Raw genomic sequence first — 19,785 nt, forward strand, 5'->3', positions numbered from 1 at the left:
TTTTGTTTCATTTTTTATAACTTCTAGGCAAAACTGATTTTCCAAAATCCCTACTTTACTAGACTTTCGAAAGTTGGATTTAGCCTAGGATTTCCCCCTAGAAATCATGTTCCCCCAGGACTCAGCCAGAGCATCTTACAAACACCTAGGTTTACCTTGATTGTGTTTGTAAACATAGAACGGTGTGAGATGCATAGGGTACAACCTGGACTCGAGAATGCTTATTTCTGTGCATCAATATGAGTCTGGGCGTTAAATACATGATTAACAGTAATCAAATCAAGTCTTCCAGCCTTAGTCAAATCTAACTGGATCAATTGACTTGACTTGACTAACCAAGTGAACACTGTTGCCCTCTAGGCAATCAGCAAGTAGCTAAATGGTTAGACAGTTGGTGAAGGAAATAATAAGTTTAAGCATGTTTGTACTTAAGGGATCTGATACCTGATCAAAACAAATCTTTACTCATGCTTGGACTTTAGGGCTCTGATACCTTACTAAAACAAAATGACAAGCTATTAACAAATAAGGTTATCGCTTCTCCTTTGCCTTAAGTATTTTTGAAACACATTTCAAAGCCTTTTCGAAATTTTCAAGTGTCCTCTATTCTGAAATTTTTTTTTCTTCTTGTTAGAAAGTTATTTAAGCTGAAACCTTTTCGAAAATTCGTCAAGTTAAATTTTTTTTTTAAAATTATTTAAAACTTTGAATTTTTTTTTTAAAAGTTGAAAATCTTCCCTGGAAATTTTCTTTAAAAACCTGAATATTTTCTTCCAGAAAATTTCTGAAGCTGAAAATTTTGTTTGAAAATTTTTTTTAGGTTGACATTTTTTGTTTAAAAATTTCTGAAGTTAAACTTTTGTTTGAAAATTTTTCTGTGAAAATCTTGGAAACTCCTAAAACACACTAAGAGTTCCTCTTTGCAAATCACTTCAAACAAAATCAATTGACAAAATTTTGAAAAATATTGATATTCTAAAATGTTACCTTGCTCCTTGCCTAAGTTAAAATGTTTTCTGCTAAAATTTGTGTTGAAAAATTAAGTTTTTCAAAACTAGCTCATTCTTGATATATGGCAAAGGGGGAGAGTAGAGAAATTCAAAGAAAGAAATAAAATATAAATTCAAATTCAAAGAAAATATTTTAAAGGGAGCTTGTATAAAGGGGGAGCTATGTTTATGCTTATCTTGCTATCACGCTTATCTTGTGTCTTGTGCTTATACATAACAGCATATTTCTTTTACTTAACATTGAATTTCGGTTGCCATTATCAAAAAGGGGAAGATTGTTGGTGCGGGAAGCATCCGACGATCGAACCTTAGTTTTGATAATGGCAAAGGATTCAAAGTGAAGTTAGTGTGTGATCTAACATGTTTGAATAAGTGTTTCAGGAAAGTCCTAGCTGCGGTTAGGCAAAGGGAAAATCCTAAGGGGTGGTAACCTTAGGTCCTAGGGGGCGGTAACCCTAGGTGAGGGAAACCCCTAAGGGGTGGTAACCTTAGGTCCTAGGGGGCGGTAACCCTAGGTGGAGGAAAACCCTAAGGGGCAGTAACCATAGGTCCTAGGGGGCGGTAACCCTAGGTGGAGAAAAACCCTAGGGGGCGGTAACCCTAGGTCCTAGGGGGTGGTAACCCTAGGCGAAAAGTCCAGTCGGTCTGGAGGACCGGACTGGCATCAGGAAATCTCTCCTGAGGGGAGTAGGTGAGGACGCGTTCCCCGTAGAGGGAACAGTAGGCGTCGGGTCGACCTAGGATTTCCGATTGGGAATCCGAAGTCAAACTCGGACAGTCCGAAGACTAACAGTTATTCCTTACTGTGTTTTATCAGATTCTAACATTGTCTTGCAGGGGATTTTGCTCGGACTAACCTTGTTTTGTAGGTGAGGAACCTGCTGGAAAAAGGTGGTCCGGGCGCCCGGGATGGATCCGGGCGCCCGGAGGTCCGGGCGCCCGGGACCAAACTTTATCCCTGCCGCGACTTCGCCACGTGGAGCATCCTGGTTGGTTGGCCACGTCACACTCCAGGCGCCCGGAAGGGATCCAGGCGCCCGGAACCGCATATAAAAGGAGGGTTGAGGTGCAGCTTCAAAGAACAACGAATTCCAAGCTTTCTTTTGTGAAGTGTTGCCAACGAGACGACCTTGAAGTGCTACTACTCGACGTCGACAACCCGAAGCTCAGACTCTTCGATCTTTTGTTGTCGGTATTAGTTTACTTATTGCATTAATTGTAATTCTAATTGTAATCTTTCCGATATATAGTTGTTGCCCACCGAAAGCGGTCAAGGACCGCGGGCCATCGAGTAGGAGTCGTCATAGGCTCCGAACAAAGTAAAACACCTGCGTCTCTGTGTGTTTGATTTTACTTTCCGCTGCGTTTCTATTCTGTGTTTAAAATCGTTAAAATAGCCACGAGCGCTATTCACCCCCCCCCCCCCTCTAGCGCTTTCAATCCATCAATTGTGACTCCTCACAATATATGACAAGTGTCCTTCTATCCTAGACATCTAGATTGGTCAATGTGAGGCACAGACCGTGTCATCCTCTGACCAATCTAAATCTTGAACTCCAAGTAGACTCACTAAATCAAATGAGCTTAATATCCTATATTGACTCATTTGGGCATGGCCATGCACTTCATGGTCTCACTCTATCAAGAATACTTATGTCTCTCCCGTCATATAGGAGGGATAGATCCCATCTACATCACTCACATCCCTCTGCATAATTTGTTATATACCCAGTAATCGCCTTTATAGTCCACCCAGTTACGGGTGGCGTTTGACGAAACCAAAGTACATAACTCCTTATGTAGGGATCCATGGTGACTTCAGGTCTAAGGACTAGTAGTCATACTAATAGCCACATGAGAAAGTATATGACACTCATATAATGATCCATGATACTTTCTCATGGCGGGTCATTCAGTATACATTCTTTAATGTATACCCATGTGTCAACTTGATATCTCTATATCCATGACTTGTGAGATCAAGTCATTGAGTTGACCTACATGCTAGTCTTATTGCATTAACATTGTCCCTGAATGTTAATACTCGACTAGGAATGATTAAGAGTAGTGTTCCCTATATCATCTCACTATTGGTTCAGCTAACCGATTGATATAGGTAAGAAACTTCTACTCAAGGACGTTATTATACTTAGTTTATTTGGCACCAATACAAGTAAGTATAATAACAAAAAATCAAATGCCTTTATTTATATAGAATATGATACAACAAGTCCATAATACAATCATCAAATGATTGGCTCTAGGGCTCTAGCTAACAATTTGAAAGTATGAAGGGGAACAAAATTGACAAAATCCTCAATTTCCATGCACACAAATGCTATTGTGACTTTGAAAAGAAACTAAGCAAGTTCTAGAGTTTCAATTGCTATGAGTGCATGCCACACAAGAAAAAATAATAGTGTATAGGCTTAAAGTGGTCATCTCTAGGTAATTTTCATGCAATCTAACTTAATTAATCAAATTGGAATCCACCACCAAATTAACCAATAACATGCAAGAAAAGTATCCAATCATGTCACATGACCTAAAATTGATGATCAAATTTAAGAAACTTTTACCATCTTAAAAATATTAATAAACAATTCATGGAGACTTTTTATTCAAATGACATGCTATGTATACCAAACTAAATACAAAGTATGTAAGTAAAATACAAAATGCAAAGTATAAAACTAAAGAAACGTATAAAGAATTTATTAGACACAAAGAATGAATTAAAATGCAAGAAAAAACAAAATTAGAACCAACTCCCCTTGAATTCCCGGTGGTTGAAGAAGATTCAAAAGAAGAAGCCACCCCGGAAGTGGAGTAATCATGGTTCCACTTAAATTCTTTTTATTCATCCTTTTTCCCTTGAAAACTTTTTCCGGAGGTCGAAGGCGGTTCAGTGTAAGTACTCACTCTAGAAGCTTAATTTCTCCTACAACATCATTAAAAGAAAACACCTCTCACACACATGTGGGGTAAAAAGAAAATAGGAGAATATTAGTGTGGGTAGAATATATATCAATGAATGAATCACATCTAATAAAATCAATGAATGGTACATCTATGAAATTCTCTAATGTATCACAAGAAATGCTCACCTTATCATGTTGAAAGATACCTGGAGTGGTGATTGTTACCTCTTCCTCATCAACTAATGGTTCAAACTTCAGTTCTAGTGAATGTACAACTTAATGTAGTGATTCTTGGGTGCTTGGCTCCATAGCACAAGTCCCTACACTTACATCTTCAATTCTTGGTGATTTTTGAGGTAATGCTTCCAGTAAGCATTCCCTTACACATAAATCATCTTCAAAATCAATACCTGCATCATTCACAACATCTAGAGCAACAACATTAGTAGAATCAGAAATTTGAACAACTATATCATCATCACAAATTAAACTAGAAAATTCTTGTGAAGAAATAGATGTAGTGTCAAGCCTGACAAGATCACTACTCTCCATCTCTCCACTAGAGTTCTGTACTTGTAACTGATTGATGGATGATGTAATTTGATCCAATTGACTCTGAATATTCTGTATCCTTGCAAATTGTTGCTCTTGATGCTCTCTCATTTGATGCATAACTTCATTGAATTTCCAAACTGACTCTGTAAATTGTTCTTGTACAACCACATACTGATATTCAGGCACATAAATTCCAGTCTGAGGCTGATAATAATAACTATGATTCTAATCTCCAAAATGCTGATAATATGGATCCATGGTCACATAGATTTCCTGTTCTTACACTGAAAACTAGCAAATAAAATCAGAAACTCAGGAACATATAAAATCAAACACATGGATATAACATGAAAGCAATCAAAACAATAATTTTTTTTTTAAGTTTTCAAAATAAAAAACAATCCTAAAATTACCAAACACTGCATATCATATTCCTCGGCAACGGTGCCAAAATTTGATAACGAGTCTGCCACACTCGTAAATCAAATTAACAATGTATTTCCACTAAACCCCTTAATTTCACAATAATGTTGTAGTAACGAGCCCAGGATCGAATCTCTCAAGGAACTAGCGGTCGGATGATAACCTAGGATTGTACGTTATTTCAATTTTTCGGGTTTTTAATATGAAAATGGGGGGTTTAACTTGAATTTAAATCTAACAAAAGTAAAGCACGACAATAAAGAAATTAATCTAAAGCAATAGTGAAACCTAACTAGGTGTCAATGATCAAACCATAATGCATTGTCACCCTACGTCATAATTAAACCATCAACACACTTAAACTAAATATGAAATGACGATACGTAATTAAAATCTAATCTAAGCATTGAATTAAATCGGGAATGAAATAACAAGAAGCATTTAAATCTGATTTAAACAGAAATTAAACCCTAGCTTAAAACTTAAACACTAAACAATTAACCTAATATTAAATAAAACTTAAACTAAGCTTCAACAAGGTAATGAAATGATAAACTACTTGCTAAAAACAAAACAAACATAAGTGAAATCTATTTAAGTTATAAAACAGTAACAAAATGAACTAAAAAGTAAACCAATCCATTCTCATAATCAATCTAACAAGCAACACACTCTTGTCGTCACACAAGAATGCCGAAGTCGAGAACACCCAACTCCGGACTTCAATGGAGCATCTCAGCTGCGTCTCAGTTCAAGGTATGCTCAACTACATTGGCGGACCACCTCTGACGAGCTAGAGCAACCCTAAACCCCATAAATGGCCCGAAATCTGAAAATCTGGTCTTGGAATCTGGATGGAGGTTGTGGTCTCTGGATGGTAATCGGAAGAAGCTTAGTAACGTCGGAGGACCACCGCCGAACGTTGCTAAATGGAATTGGAGCTCAGATTTGGAGAAACACCTCCAAATATGGTGACAACAAAGGCTTGCTGAGATAAGAATTCTGCCGGAGAGAACACCCGCCGATGGCTCCAGATAATCGGTATGAAGCTGCCGAGAAGCTCTCCACCGAGGTTGAATCTTGAGAGAATGATCAAAGAAAGGAAAGGGGTCGGAATCCATCGGTAGCGCTCGCGCGACGCAGGACTGCACGTAGGAGTCGACGAAGCCACGTAGGTACTGTAGCTTCTCTTTTAAATCTGATCCAGATCTTAACGGACGGCTGAAATCGATTTGGAGCTTGATCAACTGTGGAAAGTCACCTAAAATCCGATCCGGAGGTATTGATCTTCATCTAGGGTCTAGATCTACTCTTCTTTAGGTTGGATCGACCAGATCTTCACTGGATGGTTCAGATCTGTCCAATCTTTGATGAACGATCCATAATGCTCCGTAGCTTGATCTTCTCGTTTGAACTCCGATTCGAGCACAATTTTGGTTCGAATAGATCCAAATCCAAGATCCTTTGATGCCTACAAAATAAGAATCAAATATTAGCATCAAATAACACCAAAAATAAGATAATTTTTAATTAAGCCCAAAATAAAGACAATGCACGAAATGTGATGTAACCATGATTTAGACCTATGAAATCAACATCAAACCATGCATATATGAATCAAAATAATAAGGTAAAATTATGGTTATCACACTCCCGTCATATAGGAGGGATAGATCTCATCTACATCACTCACATCCCTCCGCATAATTTGTTACATACCTAGTAGTCGCCTTTATAGTCCACCCATTTACGGGTGACGTTTGACGAAGCCAAAGTATGAAACTCCTTATGTAGGGAACCATGGTGACTTCAGGTCCAAGGACTGATAGTCATACTAATAGTCACATGAGAAAGTATATGACACTCATATAACAATCCATGATACTTTCTCATGGCGGGTCATTCAGTATACATTCTCCAATGCATACCCATGTGTCAACTTGATATCTCTATATCCATGACTTGTGAGACCAAGTCATCGAGTTGACCTACATGCTAGTCTCATCGTATTAACATTATCCCTGAATGTTAATATCTGACAAGGAATGATTAAAAGTAGTGTTCTCTATATCATCTCATTATCGATTCAACCAATCGATTGATATAGATAAGAACCTTCTACTCAAGGACGTTATTATACTTAGTTATTTGGCACCAATACAAGTAAGTATAATAACCATAAAGAAATACCTTTATAAATATATAGGAATATGATACATCGAGTCATATAACAATCATCACATGATTGGCTCTAGGGCTCTCACTAACATCCGAACCTCAATGGTCATTTTGACCTGGCTCTAGGCGCCTTCAACAAGCAATGAAGGCGCCTTCAATGTTGAAGGCGCCTTCAATGCATGTTTAAGGCGCCTTCAAGGTTCCTGTTATAAATTACTTCCTGCTTGCATGGTATAAATAGATTGCAGCCTCTTTTGACTCCTTTTCTTCTTCACTTTGTCATCTGAAACTCCGTTTGTTTGGGTGATTTCGGCCAACCGAAATAAGGCTCACCCAAACCCAATTTCCAGCCTTCTCCTTGAGCAGCCTTCCTTCCCGGCTTAACGTCCCTCGAACGCCACGCGCATTCTTCTCACCCACCGGTGTACTCTTGCACAGCTCTCTCATCCTTCGGAGGCACTGAGCCCGGCCGCTCCCTTCCCGTGTCGTCCTTCTCGCTAGCTGTGTCTTCCGCTCGACTTCCTGTGTTCCTAAGCTCCTGCACACTCAGACATAGGGATCAAACACAAAGCAGGACCTAAGCAACTTGGTTGATCACATCAAAATAATCACGGGGTCTAACAAAAAGTCCACAGAACAACCTTTCCTGTTGGAATCCTTCATTGAATGAAACAAGATGAGATCCGGCAAGAAGATCACAAATCAAACAATACCTAATTCCAAAAACCATTTATGTACCTTACCTTTCCCTCGACCATCGCAGGTGATAATCACAAGTCCGGCGATGCAAACTTCCGGCTAGCAGTGATGGGAGCTAGAATCTAGCAGCTCCTCTACCTCCAAGATCACTGTTATCACCGTCCACCGGAGAGAAAAAGAAGAACTGGTGGCAGTGCTAGGCACAGCGTGTTCTTACTGATGAACAGAGAGGAGAATCGGGAAGAAATAGTGAAGGCAAGGGTTGTTACCTCACCCACACAGCCAGTGCTGGACGGATCCGACGTCGGTCACCCTGATTTCCCTCCGACGAAAATGATTTGGGTGGCGATGGAAAAACCTTCACTGCCGCTTGCCGAGGTCAAAGAGAAGAAAGAAGCTGGAGACGTGACAAGTTTCCCTCCTTCACGCTCCAAGATTGATCCGTGCCGGTGACACCGAGTATCCCCGTCGGCGTCGAGTCGTCCACAAGAGAAAGAACGAGAGGAAGAATCGAGGAGATCGCAAAAGGCTCGGCAGCAGTGATATATCTAGGGCGTGCGCATGTGAGGGAGATGAGGAAGATGATCGGGCTTGGGGAAACGGAAGAGAAATAGGTGGTCGGCGCCGAGAGGAAGGGGAGGAGGCGTCAGGTTAGGGGAAGAATCGGGCGGGTGAGGAGAGAAAACGGCGTTTAGGGGGGAAAGAAATAAAATAAAAAGAAATAAAATAAATAAACTTTTCCTCACTTAAATGGGGAGCCAAGACAGGCTTTCTCGGACCTAATATTTATCCCCGTAAACTCGTCCATACACTCTCTGAAAAATACCCAGAAAATTTCTAAAAAATTTGAAAAATTCCCTTATGGTTTTACGCCTTTTTTGGTATTTTACAGGTGGTGCCTCAGAGCAGAGGGAGACGGCGACAGTGTAGGATCGGCGGTGATCGACTGGAGCAGGCGACGGTCGTGGCCAGTGGAGAGCAAGAGATGGCTAGGGCACTGCTCGCTGCCCTTGGTCGAAGATCGTACCATGCAGAGGTATGGCGGCTGGCGACCGGTGTCGGCCATTGCAACTGGGGCGATGCGAGGGAAAGGGAAATTCGGCGCTGCTCGACTGGAAGAAAGGAAGATATTGGGAAGCAGAAGCTTGGCCGGCATCGCAAGAGGTGAGGGAGGAAGGATGGGGGGGGCAGCTCGACCGGCGGTGGCTCACGCGTCGTCGGTGCTTGGGCAGGGATGGAAGAGAAGAGAGGAAGAGGATTTGGGCAGAGACGAGGAAGGCGATCGGTTTCGGCCATGAAGAGGAAGAGGAGGGGAAGAAGAGGAGATCGGGAGAATGAAGAGGTGTCGGGCACGGGTTCAGCGATGGGAGAAGAACAAGAAAAGGAAAAGGAAAATAAAAATAAAACTTTTCCTCGTTCAATGGGGTAGCCTAAATAGGCCTTCCTGTGGCCCAATAATTGATCCCCTTGAACTCGTCATACGAGCTCCGAAAAATTCCCAGAAAATTTCTAAAAATTATGGAAAATTCTGTTAAGGTTATTCCTCTATTTAACCTTATTATTTAATTAATTTTTGTTGTCATATTTTACATAGAGATCCAAAGATAAAGAGATTATAAACATTCCAATCCCCAATGAGAAGAGAGAATAGAAATGCTTATCTAGAGACGATGAGTGATCTTCGGAACCAATCCTTAGCTTCTAGAGTCGATACAGAGGTGGAGATGGCTTGGATCACTAGAACAAAGATGGAGAGGATGAAGAACAACCCCAAGTTGAATCTCCCCAAAAGGGAGAGCCTCCTCCCTTTGAAAGGGGAAGAAACCCCTTTATATAGAGCAGGGCACAGGCATTGCACGGCTTGTGCCATGGTCGTGTGGTTCTCACACGGCCTCACATGTCTTATTCTCGGCCATGGTCACATGAGCGTGTAGATCTACACGAACTACAAGAAAAAAGCCTAACAACAACGGTTTTTCACCGTTGTCGTAGCCTCTTTCGGACTGTTGTTAAAGGTCGTGTTGTTAAAAGGGGTGCCCAAAGACAACAGTTTTTAACCGTTGTCTTTGAAGGCAAATACAACAGTTTTACAACGGTGAAAAACCGTTGTCTTTTCCTTCAAAGACAATAGTTTTTCACCGTTGTCTTTGAGCGTCTACCTTTAATAACAGGGCCTTCAACAACAGTTTTAAACTATCTACGACAACGGTGAAAAACCGTTGTCTTTTTTAGATAAAAAATAAAAAAAATTAATGCACAATTTTCCAATATTATAAATCATTCAAAATACTAAATTTCAAAATAAAATTTAATATACAATTTTCTAACATCCAAAAATAATATCTATAACATTCTGAAGAAATTTCATAAGCAACCAACAAAATTTCATATGCAACCAACAAAATACAACAAAGCTATGACCAAGTGCTTTTGAAGCAAAATCTCCCCTAGGAAGGCTATCACATTATTTGCTCACTTCAGCTAAAATTGCATCAACATTGACACCATCTCCAGCATTGACAAGAACTACCTGACTGTCAGGACCATGTTCTGCCTGTAAAATTAGCGATTTTATAAAAGAAGAGCACCAAACCCATGGAACAACTATCCTTATAGCAATTTGAAAGGTTTCATTGTGGATTTTTATCAAGTCTTCAGGTAATAAATTCCAGCTACTGAAAATTACAACAAAAAACATTAATAACACAGGCACAATAGAACAAAAGACTCTGCACCTGAGAGAGTAGATCTGCAGCTATGTGAACTGGATTTGCATGTCTATCGGCGATGACCAGCACCTCTGAAGGGCCAGCAGGCATATCAATGGAAACCATGGCTTCACTATTCTGCAAATCAGCCAAAGTATTCACCAAGGATCATTCTCTTCGTGATCAACAAAATGAACAGCTATGAGGATTGAACAGAAATTTAACTATTGTAGAGACATATCTCTAATACAATATCTATGAGATATATCCATACCAATTGAACACATTACTGGGAATCAAAAATGAAGCCACGACACTGGCAAAGGTTATCGGAATTAGGGAGAAACAAATAAATAACACCCAAGTTGATAGGTCAAAGCAGATTTATCTTTTTAAGTGTCAGAAAATTGATGGTAGATGATTTGTGTATTACTTGGGCAATGATGTAGTTGTTTCCACTCCAATCCTGAGTCTAGTTTTAACCGCTCAAAAATGATATTTGCATTCACTATTTAGAGGCTATCAATGTCACAATTTTTTAAGCTAAGAACATAAACATTATTATAGTTCCCACTGGCTATGAAACTTTCTTGATAAAATTTGGTTCCTGTGTTTCTGTTAATCACTTTTCCAGGAAATAACAGTACCTGAGGTACAGGATTCAATTTTATTCTTAAGGCAGGGATTTAGCTGAATGATTGTTCCTAACAAATCTTATCTGACCTATAGCTCCAAGTTTCTGATTAACTGCAAAGGGAAAAGAGCTAATAGTTTACAGAAGAGCCAACTGATCTGTCATTTCATTCCTGAAAGATCTAGAAAGGAATGGCCATATTATCTGTTACATTTTGATCTTCTTACTTAACATATTATCTTCTTCCAAAAATCACCACAAAATAAGATAATTAATACTACAGATTTGATTTGATTTGATCACTACATTTCCAGTACCTCATGACAAGGAAAAAATCATTTGTGCATAGGACTAAAACAAGGTAAGTAGATGTAATCAAATGATAAGAGCAATATTCATAGAAATGTGAGGCTACAGAATTATTATCATACCTGAAGAATCATTTTTGCAGCAGTAACATATTGATTTCCTGGCCCAAAAATTTTTTCAACCTGAAAAAAGCAATTAAAACATAGACGTAAAAGTAAGTGCAATCAATATTACATAATGCTTAAACCAAATGAAGAGGAGTATCAATTAAAAGCTTGACAGAAAACAAAGATTGAGTTAGTAGGGAGATCCTGCACCACAAGAGAATCTCATATAGGTGTATATTTGTTCATGTATGATATGTAGGATTGACACAACAGCTAGAGGAGGGGGTAGTGAATAGCTGATGTCTGAAATACACAAATCAAAATCTTGAGTGCAAAGCTTAATTAAATGTTCGTTACTCAATGGAAATAAAATAAGCAACACTAGCAACACTAACTCCGTTGGTTCAGAACGCCTACATTCCAAATGTTTTTGTACTAACTAAATGAGAGATTCAAATATAGAATGCAGCAGAGAAATTTGCACACAATGCTCAGGCAACAAAATCCACCGTAATATAGTATCATATTCATGAAACAAGGCTTAATATATGTATATATATAATTGAAGCATGAGAATAATAGTTTGTGGTCAAGATTGCAAAAATGATGATTTTGTATGCAAGACAGCTCTCCTGTAAAAAAGTTTGTAAAAGTAGAAGATGAGTTAGTGCTAGTGTTCCTAGTTCCTACTCTTTCTAGCCAAGATGCCCACCTATCACTATTAAGTTTCCCAAAATGATAAAGAGATACCACCTCAAAATCAAGCTACATATACAAAGCACAAAATTACAATCCAGATAAAGCAAAGATAGAAGAAACTTGAAAATACTGCCAAACAAGAGATGCATCTTTCAATGGTGAGGGTTTGCAATCAACGTATTAGATGTTTGTAAGGATTACCTTTGGGCAAGATGATGTTCCTCAAGCCATCGCTGAGATCGCCTAAGATAGAATGCATTGATACCATTGTGAGAAAAGACTTGTTGAAGAAAAAAAGAATGAAAAGGGTTAGAAATTGACGAACCTAAGCTCCCCCAGCTTTTAGAATGTGGGTGACGCCAGCTTTCTTTGCACAATATAACACTTCCTGTTGTCACATAATCATGTTAACCTATGTCTTAACATGGAAAACCAGTGTAGGGATAGTGATGATAGATTATTTTTTAAGGCTACCTTGCAAATACTGCCATCACGACCAGGCGGAGTTGCTAGAACAATGGTTTTGCACCCGACAATCTGTGCAGGCTGGTGCATACATAAATAAATTGAAAGTTAAACCAGATCCTTTTGCCTAAATGTGTCATAATTCACTATGACTACAACATTAGATATTGTAAACAAGGATACTATACCACCGAGAGCATCAAAGCAGTTGAGGGTAAGACTGCAATACCCCCTGGAACATAAAGGCCAACAGATGCAATGCACCGTGCTATTCTTTTGCACCTCACCCCCTATGCATGTTCATTCTATGAATTCAGTCACAAGTACAAGGAAAATAAACAAGAGAAAGAAGGCTAGTGCCTTATTCTTACTTTCATATTCTCAATCTCCTTCTCAGGAATCCTTTGAGCAGCATGAAATGCATTAATATTGTCATAGGCCACATCAAACGCTTCTCTTACTATAGGATCAAGCTTAACAATGACAGAAAAATAAACCCACGGACAGCAGCTGGATCAAAAGAGAGGAGCTCGACGTCGGCAAGATCGGGAGAGGAACTTGGCGTTGGCTTGGAGAGGAATGCGGCGACACTGCCAGGCTGGGCTCTACACCGTGAACAGATGGTGATGCCCTAGCGCGAGGAGGCAGCTGTAGTCGAGTGGTGCCAGCGTGATTTGCGATGGCGGCTGCGTCGGAGCGACTGTAATAGGAAACTAGGGCACGGGAGAGGGGAAAGGGCGGTGGTGATTGGGAGTAACCGGCAGCACCCTCGACGGCTGGCGATGGCTGTGGCTTCGGGAATGTGAGGGTAGAGGCGGCTGCGTCTTTTGCGGAGAAGTCGCGAAGGAGGAGTCGGAGATAGGTTTTTGTTCGTTTGAAGAGTCATAGAGAAGTGGGTTTTAGGTTTTTTTTCATGAAGTTAAAAAAACTGTTGCGTTTTTAGGATTCAACAACATTCAATAGACAACAGTTTAATAAAACTGTTGTATATTATCACATAAGCAACACTAAAAGACAATAGTTTTTTAAAACCATTGTCTTTGACACACATTAGACAACAGAATTTTGAAAAACTGTTGTTATTTAAAAAATATTATGGTGAACAACAACAGTTTTCAATAAAACTGTTGTTAAATGGAAAAAAGACAACAATTTCTTAAAAAACTGTTGTCTATTAGGTGTGGTTAAATCCAAAAATTCTTGTAGTGACGACTGTGTGCTGCTGCAACTCTGGATGGCTTACACGGTCGTGTGGCTCACACGGCCAGGTCATTCTGGGCTTCTAAAAACCTTTCATGGTCATATGACACACACGGCCTATGCTTGCTTGTACTCTGGAGTCACTACACGGCCGTGTAGATCTACACGGTCGTGTGCTAGAAAAGATTCTAGGATGGCACAGCCATGTGAATCCACACGACCATGTCATCCTCCTCCTCTGGTAAAGCTACACGACCTATTTGCACCACATAGCCTAAGTCATTTTCCTCCTTGTTCCTTTGGCATGGTCGTGTGGCTCACATAGCCAATGCTGTCCTCCTTCCTTTGTTGACAAGATTGACCATGAGCATCGTTTCCTCTCCACATTCAACTCTTGTAAGCAGAAAATGCACAAGAGCAAATGTCATAACAAAGAAGAGTAATTATACTGAAAGTAAGACTAAGAGTATGAGGATGCATAGATAAAGCATGAGTAAAATATATGAATATGAGTCAAAACATGCTAAATAAGTATATACAATCTACGCACATCATATAATAAGTTTACTCCTGTTGGATCGAAACGCTAGAGGGGGGATGAATAGCGCTCGTGGCTTTCACTATTTTCAAATTCGTAAATTGTACGAGTTTAATCAGCGGAATAAAGAAAAAGGGGACAAAATAATACACAAAGACACGAGGAGTTACTTGGTTCGGGGCCTGTGGTGACTCCTACTCCAAGGCCCGCGATCGTTGATCACTTCTGGTGGGCAACAACTATAAGCTCGAAACAATAGTAAAGATTAAGATTTACAATGAGTGTGAGAATGTAAATTATACCGAACGACAGATTCTAAAACAGTGGAGCTCCAGGTCGTCGGAAGGTTGCTGCAGTACTTCGGGATGAACTTGTTAGCGGTTGAACGCAGAAGGTTCGCTTGTGAATTCTTATTTTTTATTGCTGCTTGAACCCTCCTTATAAACAGTGATGGAGGCACCTCCAGGCATCCGAGTCGCACGCGTGGATCAGCTCTGATCTGGTCGCACCTTATCCCATTGAAGGTGCCTCCAAGTTGCTCCAAGGCGCCTCCAACGCCTGGTCTAAGGCGCCTCCAGCTTCCTCCGAGGCGCCTCCAGCTTCTCTGGACAGCTATCTTCGGCTAGCACTCGAGGCGCCTCCAAGCCCCATGGAGGTGCCTCGGACACTGTTCATCCAAGGCTAAGTGTGCTTCTTTGTTCCTGTAAAATGTGTTAGTCCCAAACATAAACCCTGCAAAACAAAGTTAGCACAGAGACAATATGATAGATATAATTGACAGTCATCGGACTGTCCGGGTTTGACTTCAGATTTCAAACTGGAAATCCTAGGTCGACCCGACGCCTACTGTTACCTCTACGGGGAACACGTCCTCACCTACTCCACTTAGGAGATTTACCTGTTGCCAGTGCGATCCTCCAGATCGACTGGACTTTTGCTCAGCGTTCAAATCTTCCGGACTTTCTGCTGGACTTCCTCTTCCCGGCTAGTCCAGTCTTTCACCTGGTTCGCGACACCAGGACTTTCCACCTAGGGTTACCCCCCCCCCCCTAGGACTTTTGCCTAAAGCTCTCGACCCGCCAAGACTTTTTGCATAGGGTTACCACCCCCTAGGGTTTTTGACTTGCCTAACCGTAGCTAGGACTTTCCTGAAACACTCAATTAAGTATGTTAGATCACAAAATAACTTAACTTTGAATTCCTTTGCCATTATCAAACAATGGTCGATCGTCGGATGCTTCCCGCACCAACAGCTCCCACTGAACTTGATATATATACCATTGATGGGATGCTTGTTTCAAACCATAAATGAATTTCTTTAATCTACATACTAGGTGCTTTCAGTCTGAGGATTCAAAGTTCTTTAGTTGGACCATATGTATAGACTCCTCAATATATCCATTGAGAAATACAGTCTTTACATCTATTTGGTGTATCTCTAAATCATAATGACCTACAAGTGTCATGATTATCCTAAGGAAATCTTTCATCATCATAGAAGACAAAGTCTCCTTGTAATCATTGTCTTCCTTCTGAGTGAATCTCTTGGAAACAAGACAAGCCTATACTTTTCAACATTTCCCTTGAATTCCTCTTGGTTTTAAATACTTATTTAAACCCAACAGGTTTTGAACCTTCAGGAAATTCAACGAGTTCCTAAATGTCATTATCTGTCATAGACTTTAATGCTTCTTGAATGTCGTTATTTCACTTTTTAGGGCTACAGGATTGTTTAACCTTTTTGAAAGATATAGGATCACTTTCCAACCTTATATCGAAATCATGTTCTTAGAGATAAACATAATCATGAGAAGTCATGATTCTCCATTCTCTTGTGAATCACCTTAAACGCACTTGTATTTGAAGTGGTTGAGGTACTTGCTCATCAATATGAGGCAATACATCAATTTGAGTTATAGGTGTAAGTACCCCAGGTTAGTTTTGATATTGATCAACCGAGTTAAGTTAGACCTTGTGTATTTGATGTCTTGTGTCTGAGTGTCCAAGAACTTAGGAATGCAAGAAGTCAAGAGCAAGATGCAATGAGCGAGAAGAATGGCATGAGAAGGGAGTCAATGAGTTTGATACATCTGAGGGATGAGGAGTTGTGAAAGAATATATTGGTAGAGTGAAAAGGATGTGCGCGGTACTTTTGAGGGATGAGAAATTGGGAAGAAGCCTACTCAAGAAGAAGGTCAAATTTGGATTTGGGTGAGTTCAATTCTAAACGACCAAACCATCACCCAAGCGTGCAAAGAGTGATGGTCAACTCAAAATTTGACTATCTAAGGTGCATCCAATCAACTGGAGGTGCCCTGTTGAAGTGAAGATCCAAGGCTCCACTGATGGGTCAGAGGCACCTCACATTCAGTGGACTTGAAGCACCTCTAATGGTCCAAGGAACCACAAAAGAGTTGGAGACTGTTGGCAAAAAGATATGCAGCGAAATCCACACCAACTGAACTAAGGCACCTCCGATAAACCAAGGCACCTCTATTCTGCTAGATCATCTGAGCATTGGCAAACTTCATCGGATTGAAGACACTCCCAGTCAACCGAGACCTCCTGAATTGTCATGCTAGAAAAATAGTCACTTTGACCGGTGAGCTATAAATAGCACCCTAGAGCTAATTGTAAAAAACACACCTATAATCAATTATGTATTTTCTTTCTAAGCTTACAGTTGCTGTAAGGAACTTCTCCATCTCTGCCCTTTATTGAAGGAGTTTTTCTTAGTGCACATTACATTGTCTTGGATTAACAACCATTCAGGTTGTAACCAAATAAATTCTGCCTCCTTACTTTATTTTTATGTTATTTGTTTTCAATTAATTGTGTGTCTTTGCTAAGTAGAAAGTAAGAGAATTTGTAACTTTACTTTACAAGGCTATTCCCCCCCCCCCCCCCCCCCCCAACCCCTATAACTTGTCCACCCGATCCAACAAGTGGTATCAGAGCCCAGCCACCTTAGAAGGGCTAATCGCTGACTAAAATAACAAAAGATGGCTGGATCAGCCATTCATCCATTGAAGTTCAATGGGGAGTTCACACTTTAGAAACGTGAAATGGAGGTATATTTTAAAACAGATTTTGATATTTTATTAACAATTAAATATAATTTTGAAGCACCCAAGGATGAGAATAGTAAAGAAAAGGAAGAATACCTCTAGAACAAAAAATAACAAACTGACTTCATAGCCAATGGTAAAGCAGAATTCCATCTGCTAACGTATTACTGCCTTAAGAAGTCAACCGGATTGACACCTATAACTCCTCTAAAGAACTTTGGAAAAAGTTCTTGGAACTTCATGAAGAAACCTCAGAGGTCAAATTAGCAAGATGAGACTTCTTCTGAAATCGACTGAGGAACCTACGGCTAAAAGAAAGAGAAACAGTCCCACACCTGCATGAAAAGCTAGAAAAGGTTATCATTGGGCTCAATAACCTTGGAGAAATAGTAACAAATAGAGATTTGCTAAGATGCGGATTAAATACATTCTGAAAAATCCAAGAATGGATATCAATCATAGACTCTTACTACCTCTCCAAGGATGTAGTCCAAGGATTTCAAGTTAGGTACATTAGAAAGTTTGTTTACAACTTTAGAACTTCATGAATCTTGATGTGAAGAACTCAGAAAATAAAAGGAGCTAAAATAGAACCTAGAGCTAAAAGCCAAAAAGATCATACCAGATTTAGATCCATCCCTCGACAAAAATGAAGAGGCTTATATGGTAAGGAATTTAAAAGTTTTTTAATTCTAACAACTTTGATAAGACACAAGCCAAAAAGCTTCTATGAGAAAGAAGGAAAGTAATGTGCTACAACTGCAATGAAGCAGGCATATCAAGGATAACTGCCCAAAATTGAAGAACAATAGAAATAAAAAGGACAAAAGAACAAGGACCAAGCACAAGAATCTCAAGGCGTCTTGGAGCTAATTGTCGTTAGAAGAGTCCAAAACTGAGGAATACGCAGAACTAGGACTAATAGCCAACCACCAAGAAGAAGACAACAAAAGCACTTCGGTAGATAGCATAGATGAAGGAGGAGCATCCACCTACGAATTTGACACGGTAAGTGAGATATGATTCTTATTCGCCGATAAATTATATGAAGCTATTAAAATGCTAAGTAGATTACTATGTAAAACTAGGATAAAATATATAAATTCAAAGAAAAATTATGCATGCCTACTAGAAGATTGTAATAAATTTATGGTTGAAAATGAAAAATTAAAAGAGCAAATAGAAATGTTAGAAAAGGATCATATATGCTCAAAGTCAAATTTCTTACAAGTTTCAAATTTTAGATATTTTGGAGTGCTTAATTGGTATGTTAAAAATCATAGGGGTCAAATTATAAAAAATAACAAAAAATGATATTCCTAGAAAATTCTTAATAAATCTAGTAAAAAAAATTGTATTGGGTTCCAAAAATATGTTTAGCCAATTAAATTATCTTAATTTGCATGCTATAATTTAATTTGGTAGAGTTAATTTTGGAAAAATTATTTTTCACAAGCATTCTAATTGATTTTTTATTTTAAATTTTCATGTGATAAATACATATGTTATCTGTAAGTAGAAAAAAATTAGAGTTTTTTAACCATCAAATAATTTTTAAGAATTTTTTAACAAAAATCAATTTTTTTATTTTAAAAATTTTCATAGATTAAGTTTTGATAAACACAATTTTTCTGCAAAACAATTATATTTTAAATGTTACTAAAAATTGACAAGTTATTTTGATGTTGAAATCTATTTTTAAACATGTAATTTCAAAAACACCTATTTATGAAATAAAAATATTTTATCATTATTAGAAAATCAATTTTTTTCATGAAAATTTTTTCTATGGTTAGATTGATACTGTTTAATATTGACAAAAAATTTCAAAATTTTTTGACAATTATAAATAATTTTTAAATTTCATTTGGAGAATTAAACGCTTCTTAGAAATTATTTTCTATAAAAAATATTTTTTTGAAAAATATATAAACTGTCATACTATTAGTAACACCCCCTAAAAAAAATTCAGATTTCTTTCTATGTTTTTCATTTTATTCACCCATATTTTTTGATGTGATCAAAGGGGACAAGTTATGGAAGTTAAGTTAAGGGGGAGATTGTAATTTTATTGTTTGTACTTAATTGCAAGATTTAATATTTTTAATTGTTAACATAAATCATTTATTGTTTTGTTTACCCTAACTTTATCTTGGATTTATGCACATCAAAAAGGGATAGATCGTAAGTATCTTAGATTAGTTTTAATATTGATCAACCAAGTTAAATTAGACCATGTGTCTGGGTGTACAGAGATTAGGAACATAAGAA

The 19,785-nt window shown here is 38.7% G+C and overlaps 1 pseudogene; it reads right to left on the reverse strand.

Annotated features, from left to right (window-relative positions):
- Positions 1–9,704: 9,704 nt before the first annotated feature.
- LOC121986613 lies at positions 9,705–18,151 on the reverse strand (annotated as a pseudogene).
- Between the last annotated feature and the right edge of the window lie 1,634 nt (positions 18,152–19,785).

The sequence above is a fragment of the Zingiber officinale genome, chromosome 5B (assembly GCF_018446385.1).
Source record: "Zingiber officinale cultivar Zhangliang chromosome 5B, Zo_v1.1, whole genome shotgun sequence".
In the NCBI taxonomy this organism is placed as follows: Eukaryota; Viridiplantae; Streptophyta; class Magnoliopsida; order Zingiberales; family Zingiberaceae; genus Zingiber; species Zingiber officinale.